Below are 14,817 nucleotides of genomic sequence, written 5' to 3'. Positions count from 1 at the left end.
TGTAGAGCACTACATTGCTAAGCAAATACATTGTTTAATTATACACTAATAAATGCTCACAAGGACCAAAATGTGAAATGTGTTACTGTATATCTACATCTGTTCTTAAAATAATGCTAAAAATATTGAATTATATGATATTTCGTTTCAGATATATAAAGGATTATTCCTGTACCTTCATCTTAGAGCACCTGCTCAAATATATGAATTAAGCTTTATGAGCACGCTTGTATTGAAGCAAAAGTCCAAGCATATATTGGATATTAAATATAGCTTGCGTAACATTCACAGGAAGCTGCTGAGAGATGCCACTGCTACCTCCTGAACTTATGTTTCAGTCTTGTGTTAATGTAATTTTAAACCACGTGTCTAGATATTAGATTAAAATATCCATTATAGTCTGCTAAAAAACGTTTAGGCTGATCTAACTGTTATCCCAGCCTAAACACGGTGCCAAGAAAAACATTGCGGTGAACCTTTAGTTACATTTTTGGTTAGCCGGAGGCTGACATGACACTTCCCGTTGACGTCCTATCGTCTCTGCTTTCTGATTGGTTCAGTCAGTCGTGTGAAAGTTCACTGGTTTGTTTTGACTTTTGCAGGGCACGAGATGCGTTTTCGCTGAACCTGATGGTATAAAGCAGTTAGGTGTTTTATTTATAACTAATGACGGGTTTATGACACCGTGAGAGATTCTCAGGAGAAGAGCTTTGGAGTGTTTTAGACTGATCAGTCATGTTTATGTGTAGAAGGTGGTTGGTGTGCTCTCTGAGGACGCTTCAGTTTCTCAGCCTCCATCAGGAATGTAATGCCCGCATGGGTCATCGACAAATACGGGAAAAACGAGGTGTTGAGGTTCACCAAGAACGCGGCTCTTCCGATCATCAATTATCCCAATGAAGTGACCGTGAAGGTGCACGCTGCGGGTTTAAATCATCCTCGACATCAGTATGAGAGGTAAAGTGACAGTGACAGGCGTTCCGCCCAAATCACTCATATCACTGTGTTTATATGTTTCATTTATCTTGTGGCAGAAATAATGAATGTAGGAATCTTACATGGTTAAAAAAATCTACGACAGTGAATGACATAAGGCCATATTCCATAAAGAAACTGTCATGCAGTCATAATTTGCCTAGTCATTATGAACTGTAATTAGTGAAGCTTATTTATGTACTATTTCGATTATTTTATATTTTTAATTTTAGTTTAAGCGCCAGTATTTTTCATATATATATATATATATTATTTGTTATATTTTATTTCTTTTTTCGGTTTAATTTTTACATCTGTTGAACAATATACAATATAATAACCAATCAGAACCAAGTTTTCCTAAAAGTACTAAACCTCATCCTGAAGTCTTTTTGAGAGGACATGTGCAAAGTGTAGTTATTAAAAAAAAATAAAAAATCTCAAATATCACATATCTTTACTACTGATCAAAATCAGAGAATCTTTACAAACCCTCCTTAAATATACAGCGTGAACCTACCTTTGCACCAGTTTGCCTTTATGCTAAGTCATGTAAAAACAAACCACTTGATTGTGTTATTGTGTTATTGTGTAAGAATCAAGAGTCACAAGGCATGTTAGGACCGGCCTTACCTGGTCTTTAATGCCGTAAATGCTTACAAAAGAGCATGCATTTTTTTTATATACATTGAATATTTTAAAACATTTTTGGTAGGAGTTTACAGTATACTTGGGTCTTTCTTTGATCTTTCTTGTAGGTGGTTATGGAGCAGCTGCTATGGCCATGAAACGTGACCGACTGAACATGAAGCAGTCAGGCAGTGAGTTTCCTCTAATCTTGGGGCGTGATGTATCCGGAGAGATCATGGAATGTGGGCTAGATGTGAAGTACTTTAAACCAGGAGATCAGGTGCCAAATTCAGCTATTATTCCATATAACATTGTAACTACATATATATAATGGACACTAATAACCCTAGACCATAAGTCGTCAGTTATTGAGGCCAGTGTCTGCTTGTTGTTCTCTCTCAGGTGTGGGCCGCTATCCCTCCGTGGAAGCAGGGCAGCCTGGCAGAGTTTGTAGTTCTCAGTGCCAATGAGGTAATATTCAGATGTTTTGTAGTATGAGTACAGGAGTAGTAGGGGGAAGTCGTGGCCTAATGGTTAGAGAGTCGGACTCCCAATCGAAAGGTTGTGAGTTCGAGTCCCGGGCCGGCAGGAATTGTGGGTGGGGGGAGTGCATGTACAGTTCTCTCTCCATCCTCAATACCACGACTAAGGTGCCCTTGAGCAAGGCATCGAACCCCCAACTGCTCCCCGGGCGCCGCAGCATAAATGGCTGCCCACTGCTCCGGGTGTGTGCTCACAGTGTGTGTGTGTGTGTGTGTGTTCACTGCTCTGTGTGTGTGCACTTCGGATGGGTTAAATGCAGAGCACAAATTCTGAGTATGGGTCACCATACTTGGCTGAATGTCACTTCACTTTAGGATAAACAGACGAAACATTTTACACATGGATCATTCACATATATAGATTAAGAGCACAATACAGCTGTTGTCCTTAATGCCGTTTCATTGCCTCTACGTCTAGATGTTTAATGTTCATGTCTGTGATTCAGGTGTCACATAAGCCCAAATCACTGAGGCATGTGGAAGCTGCATCCATCCCGTATGCGGTGGCAACAGCCTGGTCTGCCATCGTCACTACTGGAGGCCTGAACAAAGACAACTCTTCTCAGAAACGGCAAGTACTGATTTGCAGTTATTTCAGTGATTGTCCCATGTTGTCTGTTGTTCCTGTTGAGTCGAGTAGCAGTTCAGGTGTTTAGTTCATTCAGTTCAAGGGGTGATATCGCGTGGAATCAAGTGAAAATAAAGCAAAAATAAAAATCCACTGCAGCATTGATTTGATACTATTATTCCTAACTCCTGTATTTCATTTCACATTCTTAAATGTTTGAAATGCAATCAATTTAATCCCAAGGAACAGAGAAAGGGAAGTTTATGTCATTATAAGTGGTAAAAAATAATGGAAATATATCGTATGACCCCTTTAAACTAAAACTACTTGTTGTTCCTCTTGTTCTCTCTTGTTTTATTTCCAGACACTAACTGATTCCGTTACTTATGTCATTGTGGTATTAACTGAATTATTAACTGAATTAGCATGTATCAAAATTAGATTAGGCATCTCAAAATAATTACAAAAAACATTAAGTAACAGACTGAAGCATTTATTTTACAAATATGCTACGTTATGTAGCAGATTCTTCTTATCATATCATTTTATGCAAGAAATTCTGCTTTTTTTGCCTACATAGTGATCTCAGCAACACTTCTTGAACACAACAATGATGATTTTATATCAGTCTTACTTTATTTTTAGCAGTTTGGATGAATCATATGGATGATGTGGAGTTAATTAAGACTGACTGTAATAGAGCTATCCTTTCCTGATGCAGTGTTCTTATTCTGGGAGGATCAGGAGGAGTGGGAACCTTAGCTTTACAGGTGATAATAATGATTGAAAAATAGTTTTAGCATTTTCCTTAAACATTTTACAAAAATGTTGGAGTCACACTTTTTTCTATTTCATCTCCTCAATGAGCATTCAAACATAATCATCTGTGTGTAATGTCTCTGTATATGTGACATTTTTAATCTAGTTTTCTGCTTCTCTACAGATGGTAAAGGCCTGGGGCGCCCATGTGACTGTAACATGTTCCCAGAATGCCGAGCGGCTGGTGAGAGATCTGGGTGCTGATGATGTTGTGGACTACACTGCTGGACCAGTTGAAAAACAACTACAGACATTACAAAAGTTAGTGTTTGAGCAGTTTGTGACTTTTTTTTTCTTTTTACTTGACATTGACTTTGAGTTTATTCCCCTTTCACTATTTCTCTTTCAGGTTTGATTTGATTTTAGATAATATTGGGGGTGAAAGTGAAAAATGGGCACTGGATTTTCTGAAACCCTGGAATGGTGCTAAATATGTTACTCTAGTAACACCAGTCCTGCACAACACAGACCGACTGGGCCTCGCAGGTGGAATGATGCAGTCTGGAGTCACCATAGGATGCAAAGTGCTGAAGGTAGGGACTTTCCTTCCATGAGTTGAGAAAGAATAAATGAGTTTCTTCTGCCACAACCTTGTGTGGGTGTATTAGCAGCATGCATGAATCACTTCAGTGATTCTGTTAATAATATCACCAAGCTGCAGGAAAAAGAAACCAAAATAAACTGAAAGTAAATGAAGGACTTCCTCCCATCCTCAACTTGATTTTTACTGTCTGATTATCAGAAGCCAGACCCAAGAAGCGGTTGAAAATAGGGATGATACTGAGTTTACACAATACTGTTCAAAATTTTGGGATTTGTATGATTTATTTATGTATTTGAAAGAAGTTGCTTATGCTCAGCAAGGCTGCATGTATTTGATCAAAAGTACAGTAAGAACAGTAATACTGTGAAATATTATTACAATAAATGAACTTCACTTGAACTGAAGGATGCTCAGTTAATAAATAATAAATATTTTTCAAACTTGCATTTGCGTGTTGATTTTGTAGTTTTTTTTATTGTATTGATTATATTGTGTTCAGCGCTTTAAGAAGCTGCTTTTAAAGGCGCTTTATAAAATAAAGTTTATTATTATTATCAATCATTTTCTATTTACAAATATTTAAATATGTAATTAATGTTTGTGATGGCAAAGCTGAAATTTCAGCATAATTATCAATTTGGTGATTTGGTGCTCAAGAAACATTTCTTATTATTATTAGTGTTGAAAAAAGTGCTGCCTAATATTTTTGTGGAATCCGTGATACAGCATTGAACAGCATTGGTTTAAAATCTAAATCGTTTTTGTAACATTATACATATCTTTACAGTTTCCATTGATCAATTTAATGCATCCCTGTTGAATAAAAGTATTCTTTCAAAAAAAAACAAAAACAAAAAAAACTTAAACTTACTGACCCTCTTTGTGCACTGCACTGTAAAGGTTTTTTTTTCTTCTCTTTTTTTTAAATGTTCTTTGGTAGTTTGCCAGATCACTTTTTTCAGTTGTTTGATGTTTTAGCAGGAAATCCACACCTTTTTTTCTGACATTAAAGCTGCACTCATACTGCACTATGTAACTTTTTCTGTACTCAAAATTTGCCAAATATATATAATGAGCGAGTACATCATGATTTCATCTTCAAAACCAGGTTTTTGTCTTATCCCGAACCACTACAGTAAACTGATAATAAGTGCTTATGTTTGGACTGTTGTAGCCCGATCGGGACGTTACAGTTTCCCTTTCATAGGTCACTTCGATGCTGCGGTGACTTCACCGGCTATGGGAACACCCCTCGGTGTGACGAATGTCTGAAGCCCTATACCATGCTAATCCTATTGGCCAAATAGCGCTTGGCTGTACTTAACTGTAAATAACATCTCAGATCCTTTTCAGTCTGCTTTCAAAGCTAAACACAGTACTGAATCTGCCTTACTTAGAGTGACTAACGATATTTTGATTTCAGTCGACTCTGGCAACTGTGCAGTCCTTGTTTTGTTAGACTTAAGCGCAGCTTTCGACACTGTGGACCATTCTATTCTGTTGCAGACATTAAATTATGAGGTCGGCATTCGTGACAATGCATTGCAGTGGTTTGAGTCTTATCTTTTAAATAGGAGCTTATCTGTTGAAATTGGAGAGTTTTCTTCGTCCACAGCACCAATAGCTTGTGGGGTGCCTCAGGGCTCCATCCTGGGTCCAATTCTCTTCTCTCTTTACATGCTTCCATTGCGCTTGATTTTTGAGCATCATAAAATCAACTATCACATCTATGCAGATGATATTCAACTCTATTTATTACTAGATTTTGGAAATGAATCTGCTTCTTTCCTATTAGCTTGTTTAAAGGATGTTAGAGAATGGATGGACAAGAACTTTCTCCAATTAAATGAAAATAAAACGGAGGTTATCCTGTTTGGCTCCAAAACCCAAATTAACAAATACAGTGCTTTTTTAAACAATTCGCAGTTAAAAAGTAACTCTTATGTTAAAAACCTAGGGGTCATTTTTGACTGTGAGATGAAGTTTGACAAACAAATAAATTCTGTAGTTAGGGCCAGCTTTTATCAACTAAAGTGTCTTCGTAAGTTGAAGCATATTCTGACTTTTAATGATTTAGAGATAGTAATTCATGCTCTGATATCCACAAGACTCGATTATTGTAATGCACTGTATGCTGGAATTAGTCAATCATCGATTTCACGATTGCAGATTGTCCAAAACGCTGCAGCTCGGTTCCTTACTGGGACAAAAAAGAGGGAACATATTGCACCTATCCAGGCCTCTCTTCATTGGCTCCCTGTTAAACAGAGAATTGATTTTAAGGTTTTAACTTATGTGTTTAAAGCTCTAAATGGACTCGCCCCTAGTTATATATCTGAACTTTTAAGTTCATATTCTCCTCAGAGATCACTTAGATCGTCATCTAAGTTATTATTAAACGTTCCAAAAACCCGTCTGAAAACAAAGGGTGATAGGTCTTTCTCAGTTTACGCTCCAAAACTATGGAATACACTTCCACTATCAATTAGAGCTTCCCCTACATTAAAAGTGTTTAAAACATCGATTAAAACGTACCTTTTTGCACAAGCATATTAAAATGCGTCTAAAAGCTGTATGCATTTTTTAAATGATCATGTAATTTGCACATTTTTGTGTCATTACTAGGCTTTTGTCCTTATTTTTATTTTTATCTTTTATGTGTTTTTGGTTTGAAGTATTTGATATGCTATGTTTTAACTGTATGTGCATCTGTGTTGAGATTGTGAAGCACTTTGGTCAACATTCATGTTGTTTTAAGGTGCTATAGAAATAAATTTGACCTTGACCTTGGCATCGCCCTACGCATGCGTACGCATCGTATACCTGAGCGCTATTTCGCTCAGATTTCATTCCTTCAGGGAAGCGAATCATCTGTGCCTTATGGAAACCATCTCGCGTTCTCAGCGGGTTTTTTCTTCCAGCAGTGTGTAACTCCTCTTCGCGGACGCGATGAGTCAACGAAAGGTAAGAGCCGTATAATGGGTTTATCACGAGGAGGCGCTCATGAGAGGTTCGTTAGCAGCGTTCTCTCCGTGATAGCCTACGGCTACAGTAAAAAAAAATAAATTAAAAAGAATCCGCGCTCTGGAGTGTAATTCTATAAGTCCCCTCTCGTCTAACCCCCACCGTTTCGCTTCTGCGGTCGCTGAGGCCGCGCACGAGGTGGTGGTTTGGGGCGATATGTGCGGCTTGACTATGAATACAGTGATGCACTGGAGTTTTTCCACTTGCTCGCTCTCCCCCACTCGAGCGTGTTAATCAGCAGCGGCGTGGCCCGATGTTTATCTTGTGGGATTAAATCCTGCCGTGGATACGCTTCAGGATTATACACAATGAAACGCAGCGACTTTGACGCATGCGCTTCCCTTCCTGTTCGCCAGGGACTGTGCCCTCCACTAGAGAGTGCTGTTGGACTGCTAATGCACATCCAACCCTCTCACTGCAGTCCCCACACTCTAACATTGACTGTCTCGCAGCAAAGGCACCTCGAGGATCATTGGATTGAGCTATCACTTGAGCGCCCCCTCAGACACTCTGCACAATCCAGCCTTCAGAGTCTGAGGGACGGCACAAGAGTCTGACAAAGACGACCAGTTTATGAACGGCTCACACAGCTGCCGCGTTCTCGCTAGCGGCGTGGCCCGATGTTTATCTTGTTGGATTAAATCCTGCCGTGGATACGCTTCAGGATTATACACAACGAAACGCAGCAACTTTGACGCATGCGCTTCCTTCCTGTTCGCCAGGGACTGTGCCTCCATTAGAGAGCGCTGTTGGACCGCTAATGCACATCCAACCCTCTCACTGCAGTCTCCACGCTCTAACACTGACTGCCTCGCAGCATCATTGGATCGAGCTATCACTTGAGCGCCCCCTCAGACACTCTGCACAATCCAGCCTTCAGAGTTCAGGGACGGCACAAGAGGCTGACTAAGACAGCCTGTTTATGACGGCTCACACAGCTGCTGTAATCACGCTAGAGGCGTTGCCCGGTATTCATTTTGTTGAATTTAATTCTGCCACGGATACGCTTCAGGATTAGACACAACGAAACGTAGTGACTTTTACACATGCGCTTTCCTTGCTTACGGACGCTGTGAGCTTTCCGTGCTCGGATGTTAATGCATGTGGAAACGCTGCAGGCGGAGGCTTTGAAACCACTACGTTCTATGGGCCGCAAGGTAGCGCTTGCCCGGCATTTTCACTATGGGTGTTACGCACAATTCGTCACGGATACACCATTCAGTTCTTCTTTCGGCTTAGCCTTGGCTCATCGAGTATTTTCGAAACGCATGGACGCAATTCTAGCCCTGTTGCGGCTCCAGGGCGTTCGTGTATTGAATTGCTTGGACGATTGGCTGGTGTTAAGCACAATCGCAGACTCAAGCACACTCCCATCGGGATCTTGTGCTGAATCATCTAAACAGCATGGGCTCATGCACGAATTTCTAGAAGAGTGCTTTAAATTCCCTCTCAGCAGATAACCTTCTGGAATAAACTTGACTCTCGCGCGATGACAGCAAGACTATCTCTCTCGCGCGCTCAGTCTCTCGCGTCATGTGTACGTCACTTCAAAGTGGGTCACAGACTTTTAGGTCTAATGGCAGCGGCATCCCCTGTAATCCGTCTGGGCTTACTTCATATGCACCCTTTCACGACAAGCCAGAACATTTCACCCCGTTGTCTTCCGCATCGGACGATTTCGGTGACACGGAGGTGTGTTATGTCAATTAGACAATGGATGTCAACCGAATTCCTTCTAGCTGGAGTTCGGCTGGGGATTTGTGCTTCCAGAGAGACTGTCACGACGGATGCGTCTTTGACCAGTTGGGGAGCTGTTTGTCAAGGGCGCTCAGCTCACGGAGTATGGACGGTGACACAACGCAGTTGGCATATAAACAGGTTGGAATTACTGGCGGTTTTTCTAGCTCTCCAGTATTTCTCGAATCTGCTGATCGGCCGTCATGTTCTACTCAGATCAGACAACACAGTGGTTGTGTCGTATCTGTATTATCAAGGAGGATTACGCTCTCGCAGGCTGGCGAGAAATATTATTCTTTGGTCTCAGAACAGATTTCTGTCGATCAGAGCAGTTTCATGTACCCGGACGTTTGAATTTCGGAGTGGATTTGCTATCCAGACAGACTCTGGAGCAAAAAAAAAATAAAATGAAAAAGGGGGAATGGAGGTTGCACCCCCAAATGGTGAGCCTTTTATGGCAAATATTTGGAGAAGCAAGAGTGGACTTATTCGCGTCGAGCATGACTACGCATTGCCCGCTGTGATTCTCCTTATGCCCTCCATCGCCCCTGGGCTTGGATGCGTTAGCTCACAATTGGGCCAGAACCAGCTTGTATGCTTTTCTCCGATTCGTTAATTCCAGCGGTGTTATCCAAAAGGATTCGGCTGGACAGAGTGGAGCAGCTGCTGCTGGTAGCTCCGTGGTGGCCCACACAGCCGTGGTTTGCAAACCTGGTCAGTCTGTTAGCGGGCTCTCCATGGAGATTCCCCTCAGACAGGACTTACTATCGCGAGCAAAAGGGAATGATTTGGCACCAAGGCCAGATCTATGGAAGCTGTGGGCGTGGCCTCTGAGCGGAGTGAGTTAATATGTCCCGGTCTTTCTGTTGAAACCACCAAGACTATAATGAATTCTAGGGCAGCTTCTACGAGACGCTTATATGCTTTCAAATGGAAACTGTTTACGACCTGGTGTGGAATTCGTAATTGGATCCGGTTTACTGCCCAGTGGCTTCAGTACTGGAGTTCCTTCAAGACCGTTTCTCTATGGAGTAACGCCAGCCACTCTGAAAGTTTACGTTGCAGCCATTTCAGCTAACCACGTATATATATATATATATATATATATATATATATATATATATATATATATATATATATATATATATATATATATAATATATGTATATATATATATAGATGGTGCTTCAGTGGGCCGTCATCCGCTGGTCTCTCGTTTTATACAAGTCGTGCGACGGCTGAGGCCTTTCCGCCCTGTGCGAGTTCCTTCATGGGATTTATCCATTGTGTTGCAAGGTTTATCAGGGCATTCGTTAGCCCTTTGAAACTATACCGGATAAAATCCTGACTTAAAGACAGTTCTTCTTGTGGCTTTATCCTTCCTCAAGAGAGTTGGGGATTTACAGGCTTTTTCTGTTTTGCCCTCGTGCATGGATTTTGCACCAGGCTCTGTGGAAGCATTGCTGCGACCGAGGCCTAATTATGTCCCTAGGTCGCTTCGAACCCTTTCACTTTCAACAAGTGGTCTTGGAGGCTTTACCCCCTGCAGAGGTGGGGTCAGGAGATCTGAGTCTTTGCTCTGTTAGAGCGCTGAAGACTTATGTTGACTGAACAGCTCCATGGCGTGAGTCCAACCAGCTTTGTCTGTTAGGACACAAAATAGAGGCCATGCTGTCACAAAGCAGAGCACATTGGCTGATGGAGACTATATCTTTAGCCTATGAGACCCGCGGACTCGCTTCGCCCTTAGGATTTAGAGCTTATACCACGAGAGCAGTGGTTTCATCACAAGCTTTCTCAATGGTTCTTCTATGTGATGTCTGTGCTGCGGCAGGATGTTCCTCACTGAGCACTTTTGTCAAGATTTACAGTCTGGATGTGAGGATGGCTTTTGGCTCCCAGGTTCTCTCCGCTTGAGCAGATGCTTTCCTTGGATCCCAACTATCAGGTACTAATAAATCCCAACTAACCGTCAGGCGTTATGGTATAGCGTTCCCATAGCCGGTGACGTCACCGCAGCATCGAAGTGACCTATGAAAGGGAACATCTCGGTTACGTATGTAACCACGGTTCCCTGAATAGGGAACGAGATGCTGCGGTCCCGGCCGCTCCGTACCTTGATAGCATTTCTTCAGTTCATGAAATCTGAGTGAAATAGCGCACGGCACTCAGGTATACGATGCGTACGCATGCGTAGGGCGGTGCAAGCGCTATTTGGCCAATAGGATTGGCGGGATGGTATAGGGCTTCAGACATTCGTCACATCAAGGGGTGTTCCCATAGCCGGTGACGTCACCGCAGCATCTCGTTCCCTATTCAGGGAACCGTGGTTACATACGTAACCTAGATGTTTTATACTGTCTATGGTCGTCACCACTGCGGAATAACACATACCTACGTGAATCGCAATAGAAGGAAACTTAGAGAAGTGGTTCAGGTTAGAATGTTCTTCCGCGGGATTCGTGCAGTTCTGTTTATTAACCACTAGAGCGCCAAAAGTTAGATAGTGCTGCTTTAAATTGACAAATTGTATTTATAGTAGCTAGTACAGTACAAACATTTACATTTTGCACATGTATATATGATGTAAATGCGTAGCAAAATCCTTAAACTTTCCACATTTTAATTAGATTATGAATTCCTGGTGCCATTTTAACATACTGACCCAGTAAATGGCTGAACATTTCATTATCACACTTTAATCAGATTGAATAAGGGTTTTTTTGCACTAAAAATATTTTTATCTGCAGTTTGTTCCCTTCACTGGTTTTCACAGATCTGCCATGTGCCCTGCAGTGCTTTATTTAACTTTATTTTTATTGTCTTTTTACATTCCCTAATTGTGTAGTTGTATTTTATATTTGATCTACATTGATCTAGTGATTTAATGAGTGTATATACTGATCCTGAATGGGTGAAGGTAGAATGGAAAAAAAGGAAGAAGGGTCAGGAACCTAAACCTCATCACCTGATACCGTTTCATTATTTTGTCAGGGAAGTAGAAGTCTTTTGAGTACTAACTCTCTCTTTCTCAGCACCTCAGGAAAGGAGTGCACTATCGCTGGGGTTTCTTTGCTCCTAGCGGGCCTACGCTGGACGAGATCAGTGAGATGGTTGATGCTGGAAAGGTACAGAAGCCTGTGTGTGTCTGACATGTCTCTTCGATCTGTCATGATTCTCAGTTTTTGTAGTTTGGGTTGTTCACACGGACAGTGATTTACATCAGTCTATCTATTTTCCCCTGCAGAATCTCGCAGGAAGAAAAATGTCTCCTTATCAAAACAGAACGACATCTTATCTTTACCAGTGTGACGAGTGGGGCGGGGCCGAGGGACATGGGAGCGAGGCCGGGGGAGTGATTGGAGATGAACTACACCTGTTCGTCCCACCGGTCTCGAGGCCCATGGAGGAGATGGAAGGATATAAAACTGGAGCGACGACAGTGAAGGACGAGAGAGGACCAGGCCTGGGCTTTTAGTTGTGTTTTGGTTTTTATTTTATGCGCACCAGTCGTCCGTGAGGGGCTGGTGCGCTGTTTTGTGTTTATTTTGTTATTAAAATGTTTTTGATTGTCCGCCGGTTCCCGCCTCCTTCTTCCGGATGAATATGAAGGTTGATATCGTTACAGTGGTGCCGAAGCCCGGGAGAAGGAGGGACGCGCTGCTGAAGATCCCTCGCCGCTGTGGTGAATCCGCGGTGCCAACGAGCTGGCGAGGAGTGTGCCGCCATGGACGCTCGAGGCGGTGGGCTGGAGCGAGTTGCCGGGGACGGGCGAGCTCGCTACCGGCCGCCCACGATGTGGAGAGACGGCTGCCGTCCGTGAGGGAGCGGAGGAGTCGGCGCCGTTCGCCAGGTGGCCGGAGCCTGCTGCCATCCGCCGGAACGGGGAGGAGCAGGGAACGGGGGACTCCTGCCGGCTGCCCAAAACCGGAGGAGCCGTCGCCGTCCACCGGGCGGCGGAGGAGTGTCGTGCCGTCCACCGAGGGCCGTCCAGTGCCACCGCCAGGCACCGCGGAGGAGATCACCCAGCTGGTGGAGGGCCGAGCAGCGGTGCGTCTGGGAACCGGAATTTTTTTTTTTTTTTTTTTCCTCTCTCCCCTCTCTCGTCTCTGTCGCTCCTCCTTCCATCTCCTTTTCTCTCGCCTCGCCTGTCCTACCCCCAGGTTCCCGCAGGTCCCCGGGAGCGGCCCCCCCGGAGGGAGGGGGGGGGGGGAGTAGAGCGCAGTCTCGGGAGTACCCCCCGGCCTGCGAGGGGCGATGGGGGTATGTGACGAGTGGGGCGGGGCCGAGGTACATGGGAGCGAGGCCGGGGGAGTGATTGGAGATGAACTACACCTGTTCGTCCCACCGGTCTCGAGGCCCATGGAGGAGATGGAAGGATATAAAACTGGAGCGACGACAGTGAAGGACGAGAGAGGACCAGGCCTGGGCTTTTAGTTGTGTTTTGGTTTTTATTTTATGCGCACCAGTCGTCCGTGAGGGGCTGGTGCGCTGTTTTGTGTTTATTTTGTTATTAAAATGTTTTTGATTGTCCGCCGGTTCCCGCCTCCTTCTTCCGGATGAATATGAAGGTTGATATCGTTACAACCAGCAATACAAAATGTCTGTGATCACACTTCCACATGTATTTGAACACAGAAACAAGACAGAACAGTCATTATGAACTCGTGTTATGACGGTGCATCAGCTTCATGGTGGGAAAAACAGTGTGAAGTGTAACTAACCATATGATAAACATCAGGTGTTGCAGATAACAGACGTACTGTATGCACAAGAAAAACATTTCACTGAAAGAGTTGTTCTGGAGCTGAGATTTTAGTGAATTTAATGTCAGACATTATAGAAAAGAAAGAAACCATATGAAAAAGTTTAAGTACTATATTGTTTGATTATTTCTGTTTCTATGGTTTAATGTCAAGTAGCATTTAAGGGAGCTTTTCCATATTGGTAAGCAGAAAAACATTTACAGAAACATCACAGCAGTGCAGCAGGCAGGAAATGTGTCTCATCTTATTTCCTTTAAAGCAGTGTGCTGCTGTGCTTGTAAGTGCTGTGTTTGCTTACCAACTATGTTTATGTTTCCGCTCTTAACTATAGGACTGTGGTTAATGAGTGTTTTAAGAAGATATACATGATACTAAAATCTTCAATATTTTAGAACAGTGTTTGGCCAGACTTCTGGTCTATTTAGTAACTCCTAACCACGTTGGAAGTCTAAAGTATTTATTTTGTTCATATTAGTGTTATTAATGCTTCAGATTGTAGACATTCAGATTATAATATATTGACCTCTGATAAGGAATGAAATAAATCAGTTCAGCACATCATATGTTTCATGAAGACAACAGTACATTTACCACAAAGGTGACTTGAAACCTCATCTTTACAGGTATAAAGCAAATCGACGACTCGTAGCTTGGTTCTTGTGTGGGTCATACCAGCAGTTTCTTGTTTACTAGCTCCGAGTTTTAACCACAACACCACACTACTAAACCCACAGCTAACATAGTATACACCCACTTGACACCCCCACCACTCGAACACCACCTAATGCATTACAGGCGCACTTTAACAATTTATATTCAGTGGATTTGGATGAGATTAACGTGACACAGATCAGTCATCATCACGTTAAACTGCAGGCATTATTCAAGTCCTCTCAGGATGTTCAATTTCACTTCTTATATTTGTGTGTTGTTGTGTCGTTGTAGGTCCGTCCCGTGGTGGAGGAAGTGTTCTCTTTTGCTCTGGTGCCTCAGGCCTTTCAGAAAGTAGAGCAGGGTCATGCTCGTGGCAAAACTGTAGTCTCCATCGAGGACCAAAAAGAGTAACTACAGCAACCAAAAATATACCTATGGTGGCACATTTTTCAGTGTCTGATGAATTAAAAACATTTGTCTAATGGCTAGTGTCTTTATTTTGCATTATAAAATCAGTAGGCAAGCCCTGTTCATTCTTTAAAACATATTACTATTTTA

The 14,817-nt window shown here is 42.6% G+C and overlaps 1 pseudogene; it reads left to right on the top strand.

The window, feature by feature from the left end:
* The first annotated feature begins 542 nt into the window (after positions 1 to 542).
* On the top strand, positions 543 to 14,741 carry LOC132111553 (reticulon-4-interacting protein 1 homolog, mitochondrial-like; annotated as a pseudogene).
* Positions 14,742 to 14,817: the final 76 nt, after the last annotated feature.

Source organism: Carassius carassius, chromosome 31, assembly GCF_963082965.1.
Source record: "Carassius carassius chromosome 31, fCarCar2.1, whole genome shotgun sequence".
Classification (NCBI taxonomy): domain Eukaryota; kingdom Metazoa; phylum Chordata; class Actinopteri; order Cypriniformes; family Cyprinidae; genus Carassius; species Carassius carassius.
Note: the sequence above shows the minus strand (reverse complement) of the source record. Positions and strands in the feature narration are given on the sequence as shown.